The following is an 11740-nucleotide window of genomic DNA, read 5'->3' on the forward strand; positions in this document are numbered from 1 at the left end:
CGGCTGCTTATGCAGTTCACTGATGATAATGATTGCAGTTGCACATCTGCACGGGCAATGCTAAGGGGACAGGCGGAGGGTGAGGACACCTCACCTCTGAACACCCTTAGCTCTTTTTAGCAATTCTTTCACAATGCTGTTTTCTTTGTTCCTTTGTTTTCAGCACAGGGCACAAACAGGGATAGCATTTGTCCCATAAAAGTTATCACTGAAACTAGATTTTGTCACTTATCTACCTTTCAGTTTTAATGAATCACATTAGTTAAAACTGCAGAAAAAAAAACACAAAACACACAGAAAGGGGGAAAAAGAAACCCTCAACATCAACCTATTATTCTTTTGATCAGCCTGGCCCTTTAGGCTCATTCGCATAGATTTGTTTCCCAAAAGATCAATAGCAAAGTCACCTATTCTGAAAAGAAAGCTCTTCCCTTTGTGCAGATCTTGAGGCTGTAAGAGACAAGGGGTGGGGAGGAGGCATGCTCTGCTCCTGAGTGCGTTCCACAGAGCACAGTCACAGTGGTGGTACCAGTTCCACATGTACAGCCTGCACCATGGCTTCTAGGTGCTTCCAAGGCAAATTTAACAACAAAAAGAAGAAGGTTAGCTGTTTAATATTTGAAGACTTGTTTAATGTTTTAGACAGTAAAATTACTCCTGTTGCTAATCCCAATATTGAGTCAGGATGGAAACTACTTGCCAGGATTCTCCATCAAAGTAACCACTGAAAACTTGTGAAAGAAGATTCAGGTAAGCAGTCTATCCAGTTACAGTGTAGGCCATCAAAGTAGCATGGACAATGTATCGCTGCAAAAATGCTATGTGTCACTCAGGTTTTTCACCAAAGGCTTTGTACATCTTTCAGTTATTAGTGAGTGTCACTCAGAGCACAATCAGCTATGGACTACAGTTGCCCCCTGTTGTACTCCTCCCCTCAGGCTGTTTAAATGTATTTAGCGTTGAAGGTTCCCTGTGATACCATATACTGAGATGAAAATAATTCCTCTGGACTTTTCCAGTTAAATATCTTCAGCCATTTTCACTATAGAGGAATCAAGATTAGTGTCAAAGAGCCTGTGTTTAAACTGTTTTGGGGCTTGGCAATGAGCGCAGCTGCATTCAGGTAGGAGCAGCAAGGTGAAAACATTTCTTACAGCCTACATCAGCAACATGACACATTCTGTTCTTACTAATTCTCTTCAATGTTAATCTTGCTTAAAATTTTTAACTGCTCGAACTGAGTCTTTCTGACTTCTCTTTCAGATTTTTGTGCTATTTCCTTTCATGTTGAATACTGGTTTATGCTTCATGATCCCATCCAAAGGCTACAGCAATACCATGGCAGTCAACATGTACCTACTTTGAATGCTTTCTAGGCCTTTTCTAGTTACAAACCAGCCCAACTGTTTTTTCTCTGGGCTTATTATAAACCTGGCATCAGAGTCCATTTTACTTCTGCATTTTTCCATAATCTATGGAAGAAAAAAGAATTTGAAAACGAGCATGTACCGCTTATTCTTTGCAAACTGTTCACCTCCTTTCAATTCAGTTAGCTGCAAAACCTAGAGGAATGCTTTAAGTCTCTAGACTTACTAATTGGTGAGAAAATCAAAAAATTCATGGAAAAAACCTGATCTCAACTTCTTTTCCAGATAGCTAATTCAGCTGTCAACGTATGCTTGATGTACTGAGATTAATTCTTCTGCAGTTAAATATAATTGCTTATGTCTGCTTCTTGAGCTCCACACAGGAGTGCAGTTATATCTGAACACCTCAGTTTTAATTTTACTTTTGTCTATTGGACATTTTTTTAAGCATATCATATACTGGGAAAGATACATGTTGTGAAGGTGTTAAAACCTCTTTAGTCACAGATGTCCCATCATGAAAAGCAATTATATTTTCTAAAAGATTTAGTTCCCTTAGTTCTACCCTGGAGCTACCCAGGAAATAAAACAAAACAAAAATAGTTGTGAAAGCTTTGAAGTATATGAGTCATTTAAAAGGAAGAATCAAAAGTGAAAGAAGATACAGAGAGGATGGTCATGCTTCCTTTTTATTCCACAAAGTTTTGTTTGCTGTGTCTTGATTTTGGAATTGGATGATAAATTCTTCACACCATTTTGGTTCATTTTTCCTCTTTAAAGGGGAGGGAGGAAAACATTCAAAGCTGCAAAATTATGATTTAATACTCATTGCTCTTCTAACAACCTCTTTGGCAGGTCATTATGGTTCTTGTCAAGCACAACACAGTCCCACCAAATGGCATGCAAGGAAAGAGGATTTCAATTTTTTTTCCAGCTTGGCATGTCTTTCTATCTTGTGTCTTTGCTTGGCAATAGGTACTTGGGCACTATTGACAAGTCTCCGGATAGAGACAAAAAAGCAGAATCACTGTGCCTAACCTTGGGCGGGTATCTGGCAGATACAGGTTTCCTAAGTCACATGGAAGAGAGCTGTGCACTCATAGAGGAACCTCAACCTCCAGGCAGGCTGTGTCACCCCAGGAGTACTGAATGGACCTCTATACCCATAGTTCCCAGGAGTGTAGTACATGGTGTGCCACAGCAACAGCATGCGTCTCATCTGCCACACCTGAGCAGCCTGAAACCCCAGAGGTACACATGGTCCAGAGCCGATGAGGAAGGTGCAGTTAGACATCCTTTTGGCCAGTGGAGATAGATACACCCATTTTAATTCAGGAAAAAGTGTATTCCTAGGTGTCAGAAGTTAGAAATTGAAAAAAGAGTTTACGACAACCAACTCATAAGTTAGGTGCTGTGCTGTACTTATGATGCCTGAAGGAAGTCGCACTAAGCCTAGTCCAAAAGCTTGGAAACACTAACATGTCCACAGCTTTACTTTCTCTGGTAACCCCAAGCAGTGACTGCTAGGAACAAGTCACAATTTAGCTTTGCAGCAAAAAAAAAAAAAAATAAAAAAAAATCCCTGCTTTAATTGCATGAGTACAAAACCACCTGAAAATGCCTGGTTAGCCCCTGCCATTACAGCACAACAGAAACCTGCCTGTTCATCACTTGCAACCTGCATTTCTGTATAAACACAAAATGGGAACAGCAGTAAGTGGTTTCATGTTAATAAACAAATACACAAGACAAGATCAATTAGTCAAAATGATGTGACTCATTTGTCATTTACAGAGCACCACAGAGAAACTCATCCATGTAAGAGTTCTGTTCATCATCCGAAGATTCGGCCTTGTTCTCTCACAGCTCTTGAAAAGATATGTTTAAAATCAAACAACTCAATGATCTATGGATCCACTAAGCCCTGTTAGAAAGAATCAAGAGCACGCTTGCTCACTATCTGCTGGATGGGTTTTTTTATATCTGAAATAGCTGCATTAGTCATCTTCACATTGTCCAGATCCCTGTGAGTGAAACACCAAGTTATCCTTCAGTGTTCTCCTCTTTCTGATCTCCCTGATACCTTTAGAAGAAGAAAAGCAACAAAAACAAAAAAAACTGAAGTGAAGGGTGAACAACAGTGGATATTCAGGTGTCTAAACTAAACTACATCCTCAGTGTTATGATCCAGTACAGTCTGGTCTAATTAATCTATGTCAATTAGCAAAATCTCTGTTCAGATTGTCTAATACATGCAGAAAAGCAGGTGCCATAATGCCTAAAGACAATATTATTGCTCAGATAACCACAGTGCAGTCCACCTCCTCCAGACTAGTCCTTTAGAGTTATCCCACCATACTTTTCCACTGAGCTAGGTTACTTTAGCTTCTGTAACTTCAATTCAACACAGAACAGGAGGAGAAGCAACCTGTTTAGGTTAATAAACAGATACACAAGGCATGATCAGTTAGTCTTGAATGATACAAACTGTATGCTGGTGTTGGCTAGGATAGAGTTAATTTTCTTCACAGAAGCTAATATGGGCTGTATTTTGGACTTGTGCTGGAAACAGTTCTGATAATAAAGGGATGTTCTCCTTATTGCTAAGCAGTGCTTGAAGAGTCAAGGCCTTTTCTGCTCCTCACCCCACGCCACCCCACCCCACCAATGAGCAGGCTGGGAGGCACAACTTGTTGGGAGGGGACATAGCTCTGGAGATGGCTGAACACCTACCTGCCGATGGGAAGTGGTGAGTGAATTCCTTGTTTTGCTTTGCTTTTGCTGTACTTATTAAACTGTCTTTATCTCAACCCACAAATTTTCTCACTTTTACCCTTCTGATTCTCTTCCCCATCCCACCAGGGGCACGGTGAGCGAGCAGCTGCGTGGGGCTGTTGCCAACTGGGGTTAAATCATGACGTTAGCACAACCCTGTAGAGATGTTCATCCACACAAGGGTTTTACTCATCATCTGAATATTTATTTACTCACATGAGATCTGCTCAAGCATCTGATCTGTGACACACAGGCATTGCCCTATATTTAGGACTCGAGGTGCTTCAGCCAGCAGCATCAACACTGATTTTGCCAAAAGATGAGATTTAAACTGATACTAATGAAGCAGACTAAAACCAAGAGCAGGATCAGGTTGCTTTTCTAGCACCTGTACAATCTCTGAAAGGAGAACAAATTCATTTGTCAGGATGCATGGCAGTACAGCCACAGATTTCACATGGCATCTTGGCAAAACTATTCTAGTTGTCCTCCATATCCATGGAATTGAGAGTGAGGTGAACCCACAGGGTCACATCCACAGTAGTTATTTTGGCTTGATTTTTATTTTTTTCTTTATTGTTCCCAAGGAATGAGCCTGTTTTTTCAATACTGCCAAATCATTGGGTCCAAACACATCCATTTTCACTTTCTAGTCTGTCTCCCAGGACTAGAGGGAGAACAAAAATTTCATTTCCCAAAGGTGAGAAGTTATATGCTGGAAAATATGACACATTTTTCAGAAAATCTTTGTGAATAACCTAAATCCTGCAAAAAACATTAAATGCACAGAATCCCCATGTCCACGAATTTCTGTTGCTCCAGGCTATCGCTCTGACATGTCATTAAAACACAGAATCACAGCACGCCTTGCACAGTAGCCTCAGCATCTAGCAAGCAAGTCCCTCTAAGCCTGTATGCTAAGTGCCATTCACCTGGAGGCTCACTGCTAATTGACAAGCTGGAATTGCAAATGTTGTGCAGGTCAGCGGAAAGGGAGTTTGCTTAGAAGCTGATTCCTCCAAAGTTCTCAGAGCTTTCCTGGACACCCAAGCAAACACGCATCTTTTTGTGGGACCACATGTCTATTTTCTTCATTTCACTGCAGATGAAAATGGCTTATTAATAGTGATATGGAAGGTTATTTTTATGAGGCTGCATGCTGTGAAGCATGGTGTGCTAATTGGGATGGGGTGGCATGTAAGAGGCATTACTTACTGTTTGTAGGATATCTGTTACCTTTTCTTACATCCATTTGGATCAACTATTTTTATTATACCAGTAGTCACTAGAAAAAGGCATGCAAATTGCATGCATCTTAATCTTTAAGATTCATTGTGATATGGCTTCCTCAATATACATTTGGAAAAGATGGGACTGAACAATACTGTAGGAACATGTTTAAAAATACCTTTAAGTATTGCATCACCTATATTCCCCTATACACATCTTTGCCTACCTTATTTCATTCACACTCTGAACTTGTTCAGTTCAAATGTGTAAAAGAAGGTCAGTGGAACCTTTGCCTGAAGCAGAGGCATTTGGCCATGGCTGTAGTACAGAGATCTCCATAGACAGAGCATGCCCATTTGCCTTTTTGGCGCAGGGACTTTGTAACCCCAGAGGTAATGACCAGCAAAGCTGTCCTGGGTATTACTGGTTTTACCAGGCACTCAAGCATGAACCACCAAGAGTTGAAACCTCTCCTAGGCTAGGCATAGTTATAGTCAGCAACTCCTTAGTTGTGGACAGACACATGTTATCTCATACTAGGCAGGAGTGTTTAAATCTGCCCAGATGATGCCCCTTGGAAACAAAACTACAGTCGTGTTACTGAGAAACAGTTAAGAAAAAAATCTCATGCTTGTATTTACAGACAAAAGTAAGAGCAAGAAATAATTATAGACTACAGCCTGACTAAGGGCATTATATAATAAAGAAAAGGCATTTATACAGAACATCCAACAATAAGAAAAATAACATGATTGATAGAGAAGATTTAAAAGGCCACAAAATGCTTTAGGAAGATGGAAAAAACAAGTGAAAAATCAATAGACTAAAATGTCTTTGTTCCACTTCCTTTACGCTCTTAAAAAAACACGAACAAGCTTCTCCGACTTTGACATCTAGAGCGGAGATGACAGCAAACAAGGAAGAAACTACAATACTCTTTGGGACCCACCTTGAATTACAGCACTATTAAAAATATCATTTTGACTATCTCCCTAGCAACACACTTGCCAACCACATTGAGCCATTAATTGCATAATTGTTCAACACCCACAGCCTATTTTACTGGCTTTGAGGAGATCAAAGGAAGAATAAGAAACCCTGCTAAAAGCATCATATAGTATTAGTTTAATTAAACATAAATGCAAGGAGAAAAACACAGCTGAAACCACAGAGAGGAAGCTATTGGGATATGATTTTTGTTGTGATTATTCCCATTCCCCTTTTAGTCATTGATGTGTCTGGATTGGTATTCCAGGTACATGTACTTGTCAATCTAACAAGGTTTCAACCTTGCCTCTGATAACAGAGTCTTTTCCTCAGGTCAGACAATTTGTGAATAAAGAAATGATCAATCAGCAATTAGGGCAGGATTAGACATTCTGGTAATTCTATATACTGGAAAACAGCATAATGAAAATGAAAAAAAGTTAAAAAAATAAACAAATAAGCCAACCAACAAACTGTGGTACAGTGAAGATAGTTAGATTATTATCTATGGTATTAGTATTTTTGTATTCATTTAATACAATCAGATTAATTTATATGGATTTGGAAGAGCTTTGCTGGCTGCAGGAAGTGATGGCTTTGTGATCAAGTCAGCATGTAGGAATGAGTTCAGTTTTTTGTCTTGTTAGAGGGTCACTTTGTGAGCCTGGACTAATCTCTTCATGCTAGATCCCATCACCATTGACTGCCTCCCAGCTGCCATGAGGAGAAGCAGAAGGAATTATTCCAAAAGAGCCTTCTTTCCATGGCTCCCCATGTTCTTAACTGCAAAAAGTAGACAGGCTACAATTTAATGTTGCTCTTCCATAAAGTTACCTGAATTCTGTGCCTAGGTTTCTACCTCTTTCCAAATGTGCTATTATTGCTAATGATTCTTTACAACAATCTCTGTAGTCTGATAAATCTGCGGGCAATTTGTGGGCAATCCAGGCCTGTGGGTGAGGCAGGCTCCAAAACCCAGATGCTCCAGTCCACTACTTTTATTGCCCAGCACTTCTCCTCTAACATATCCCCATGCTGATAGACCGATCTCTGGTAAACTTCAGCATTTTCTGGGTTCATCATGTAAAAAGCCTGTAAAAGACTTGACACCTGGCATTACCTGGGAAAGCACCTCGTCATATTCCACAATAATAGGAAAACTAACATGACCTCAAGAGTTTTCAGGGAAATGTCATACATACTGCATTGCAAAGCATTTATTCTGTCAATTTAATATTCTGTCAAATATTTCTCATAGAGCAGCAGTGGCCTAATTATTAGATAAGGAAAACTGGCAACCTCTTCCACTCACTTCAGAGAATCTCACTTGTTATTGCCCTGTGGTTTTTGTCGTCTTTGTAAAAGTGGGAGAACAGTGTTTCCTCCAACCCTGTGTTGTCTGGATTGCATGCACTTCATGCCATGTAATTCATCATGCTGTGTGCTTGTACAGCACACAGAACAAAGGACTGGGTCTCTGCTGGACTCTGAAGACTCTGCAGTGAGCTCTTCCCTTGGAGACAAGCGTGGGGGGACTGCAGCCAAATGATGCTCTGCACTCTGTATCAGCAGGATACCATGACAGCCTCACAAACCCCCGCCAGTTTGTGAGTGACACCCATGTTCCCACTCCTGTCACGCCAAAGCTGTGAAACTGAACCCAGTCCAGTGGAGATAAATATGGCTTTGGCAATGCACAAAAAGGGAAGATGAATGGTGGCAGAGACTGGTCTGGTTTTACCAAACAAAGGTGAGTTTGCATTGATTACTCCTGAGAGGGAAGCATGGCTGGAGTCCTAATTTATAATTATCTTTTCAGAGAAGCCAGCATGGTCATAAACCCCTTGATCCCATCTGAAAAGCTATGAGCTCCTGCTCTTATTGGGGTTTCCATGCAGTATCTTGACCCCATTCTTGCCTGTGGTGCTGAGGGGGGTTGCATAATTTCACCTATGTAGCCTCCGCTTCCCCCCCCCACACACACACTTTGATATTTTTCTTAAAGGGAGGTAAGTTTTTCCAGGACAGGATTTATTTCCATATCTTTGTATAGCACCTACAATAGAGCTATCATCACTGCTGGTTTTATTACAGTATCACAACAGCACCACAGAAGTAGTAATAGCACTGTGAATTAAAGGACCATCTGTCCAAGAGTAATTCATTCCCCTGCCCACTCAGTTCCACAGTCTGTCAAAATCATCCAGGTTGAAAGAGAAAACCAAAACCCTCTACTATTAAAAGTGCTCAAATTAACTGGATCTTTTTGACAGAATTGGGTTGAGGAATGACTACAGCTGCAGCATGGAAGATCTGGAGGGGCAGAAACTTCTGCTGGAATGGCAGTGATGGACATTTGGGATGATGGGGAGCAAGGGTAAGCTCTTCCCTGGTTAAGCTGGTGTCACAACACATAGTCTGAGTACTGGGACTGTGGAGGCTCCCAGAAGCCCTGGAAGCTGGAAAGAGAAGATCACTTTGGCTGGGAACTGAGGTGATGAAAATTCTCTTCTCTTTGCCTAACTCCTCCATCTTCATATTCCACAGCAGAAAAAAAGCATGTTTGTTCTTCTATAGCTGTAGATTCAAAATTGTACAGGCATTCTACTTACTTTGAAGCTTCAATTTAAAAAAGATAATAAAAAAAAAAATCTCCTCAATATTGAAAGGGATAGTAAATGTTAAAAAGGAAAACAAAGCAATGAGACAGACAAATCCATCAACAGGGTGCCCAGATCAGGCAGGTCTCTGAGCCAGAGCATGTCTGGTTTTGAGAACAAATATTCTGGACTTTCAATACTTTGTCATAATGGGTATTCTCTTCATCCTTGCTAGGGACATACAGCATTATTTCAGCTTTCATTTCCAATTTTATTTAAAAAAAATATTTTTCCTTTCTCTGTTCAACAATGTCAATCAGAATTTGCAGTGCAAAGGTCAGTACTGCTACCTTGCTCTCATAATATACACAGCAGTAGGATTTCCAGAAGTGCCTAAGTCCAGCTGACAGTTCCCAGTAGTAATGTTTGATCTGTTTCAGGTGGACTGCAGACTCATCTGTAATGAAAACAATAAGAGACACCTGGAATGTAACTTATTCATTCGGAGCTATTTGAAACAATCCTCCAATGGTTTTAAATGTACTGGAAAGAGAAGAATCTGAGATATCCAAAGCTGCTTTTCATCTCCTCTGATCCGCATGACAGGAATAGCCTAAAACGAGGGACATTTTCATAGGCACAATTCTGGTTAAATGTAGGCTATGGCACTCAGCAATGGTGGCCGCAGCTTGCCATTGCAAGTTCTCTAGCTGCTGTAGCAATGGGAAAGGTTGCTCCATCCCGCTCACCACTCAGTCCCTCATCCTGCCAGAGCCTGCTACATCTACAGTGGCAGAAGTTTGACTCTAAGCATCATGGCACACGGGTGTCCTGAAAGGTAAAGCTAGAAACAAGAAGACCCGCCCTGTATGTAACAGAAATCTGGATGTGGAGGAGTTTTACCTTTATCAAGATTATCTAAACCTACATGCACAAAAAAAAAAAGACTATTATGCCCAATATCTGTGTCTTAATGTCAAAGTTAAGGAAAGGTTTTGGGTAACATCTGGAGAGGCAATACACAGCAACTGAAGGTAGAAGAGCATTTCCTCAGGCTGAGGCATCACGTCTTAGCCCTTCCTCCTCCCTTCCTTTCACTTGGTTCTTCACTCTCACCATATTACCAGGGCTGTGCTGTAAATTGGATCAACAAATGATCTGAGTTAAAAAAATACAACCTGAAGGTTTGTTGTGCTTTCAGTGTCTTAATCCGGATAATTACATCTGTCCTCCTTACAGCACAGTCCTAAAACAAGTGCAATCTACACTATGGAGACTGCAAGCTGCAGCAGAAGTGTAGGCAGGGAAGGAGCCAATGAGAAAGGCTTAAAGCAGCTCTGCTGTTGGAGAGAAGTGTCTGTGAAGCTTCAGCCTGAAATCTGAAGCTACATTAAAGCCCTGTGATCAGTGCAATTCTTAATTGTTTGCATTTCAGTGCATTAGGCGTATAAACTCCTCAGCACTTTGAGACCCTCGTGTCACATGCTCACTTGTAAATTTGAACTTTTGAAACTGAAGAGGTCTCTCACACTGAACCCAGTGACTTGTTAAGAGGGGGAAGATTTAGTCTCCTCCTAAAGAAATCAGTTGCTGCTGTGATTTTGAATGTGGTTTGTTATTTGTTCACTACCTTAAAGTTGCCCAGTTCAGATACGACTTTCCTACATGGGAGCTATTCTTTATTAAAAAAAATCACACCCAAACCATCAATGAAACCCAATATTCCTTAGCAGACCATGTTATTTTATCAGCAAAATAAGCTCTAATTTAAGATTTCAGGAAAAAGAGAAAGAATCCCATCATTCTGAAGCCCAGTTTTCATCCAGACATACAGATTTCAACTGCCATACAAGCTGTAGCAGAACTGCTTCCCCACCAAATACTGTCACACAATAACAATAATTGATTAGACTGTTTCTTGTAGTTCTGCTCTCCACTAAGATATCTCAAGTTACAGATGTCCTTGAAATCAGCCCAAATGCACGGCTGAAGTCAGCCCCTAGCCTCTCCTGCGAAGTCCCACATGGCAGTCAGTGGAGGGATGGAGCCTGCTGAAGAAACAACTTCACAGGGTAAAGTGTGGTTACAAGCCACATGACAGTGGGCTCTTTAGGGTCTGTGCACATATTAGGACCTGAAATATTGCAAGACGTTTGCCGCTAGGGTTTTTTTAAAGCTTTTTTTTTGAATATGCGTTCTGAGGGGCAGATGAGCAAACTGCTGTTTAACTCTGTGATCAGAAAGATCGCTTTTTATGCCAATTCAGGCAATCTCTGCCAAATAAAAGCTTACCTAGTAGCGTAAAGGAAGAGTCTTGTTCAGAAAATACCATATAAATATAGCTAGGTAGAAAAGAAACATCTATCTGAATGGTGATCCACCAGTATTGATGTGTTGTATGACACAGGATAAGTTGCTCTGTATGAAGACAATTATTTGCAATTACAAGTAAAAAATGTTTTTAAAAGGCAAGACCCACCCTGTACAGTGCTTGCCTCTATCATTTAACTTGTAATTGCTTTTATTGACAATTTCTTCTTACTTCCCTGCAGTATTGAGGTTATTAAGCAAATCTGTCTACTTGTACAAAATGATAATTTAACTGATGAAAACAGTTGCATTGCAATATACTTTCATACGAGATTCTAATCCCACACATCACATTGGGATTTTTGTTTTTCTTTACTTCCATCTGAAGTCATTTTACACTGTGTAATGACAAACCGGGTGCTATTGGCTTTTATTGCTGCTGTCTCTTTGGAAAGTTACAGCTGTTGTCAT

Source organism: Pezoporus wallicus, unplaced genomic scaffold (assembly GCF_028554395.1).
Source record: "Pezoporus wallicus isolate ANWC-B61680 ecotype Strahan unplaced genomic scaffold, APGP_CSIRO_Pwel_v1 contig_7073, whole genome shotgun sequence".
NCBI classification, from domain to species: Eukaryota; Metazoa; Chordata; class Aves; order Psittaciformes; family Psittacidae; genus Pezoporus; species Pezoporus wallicus.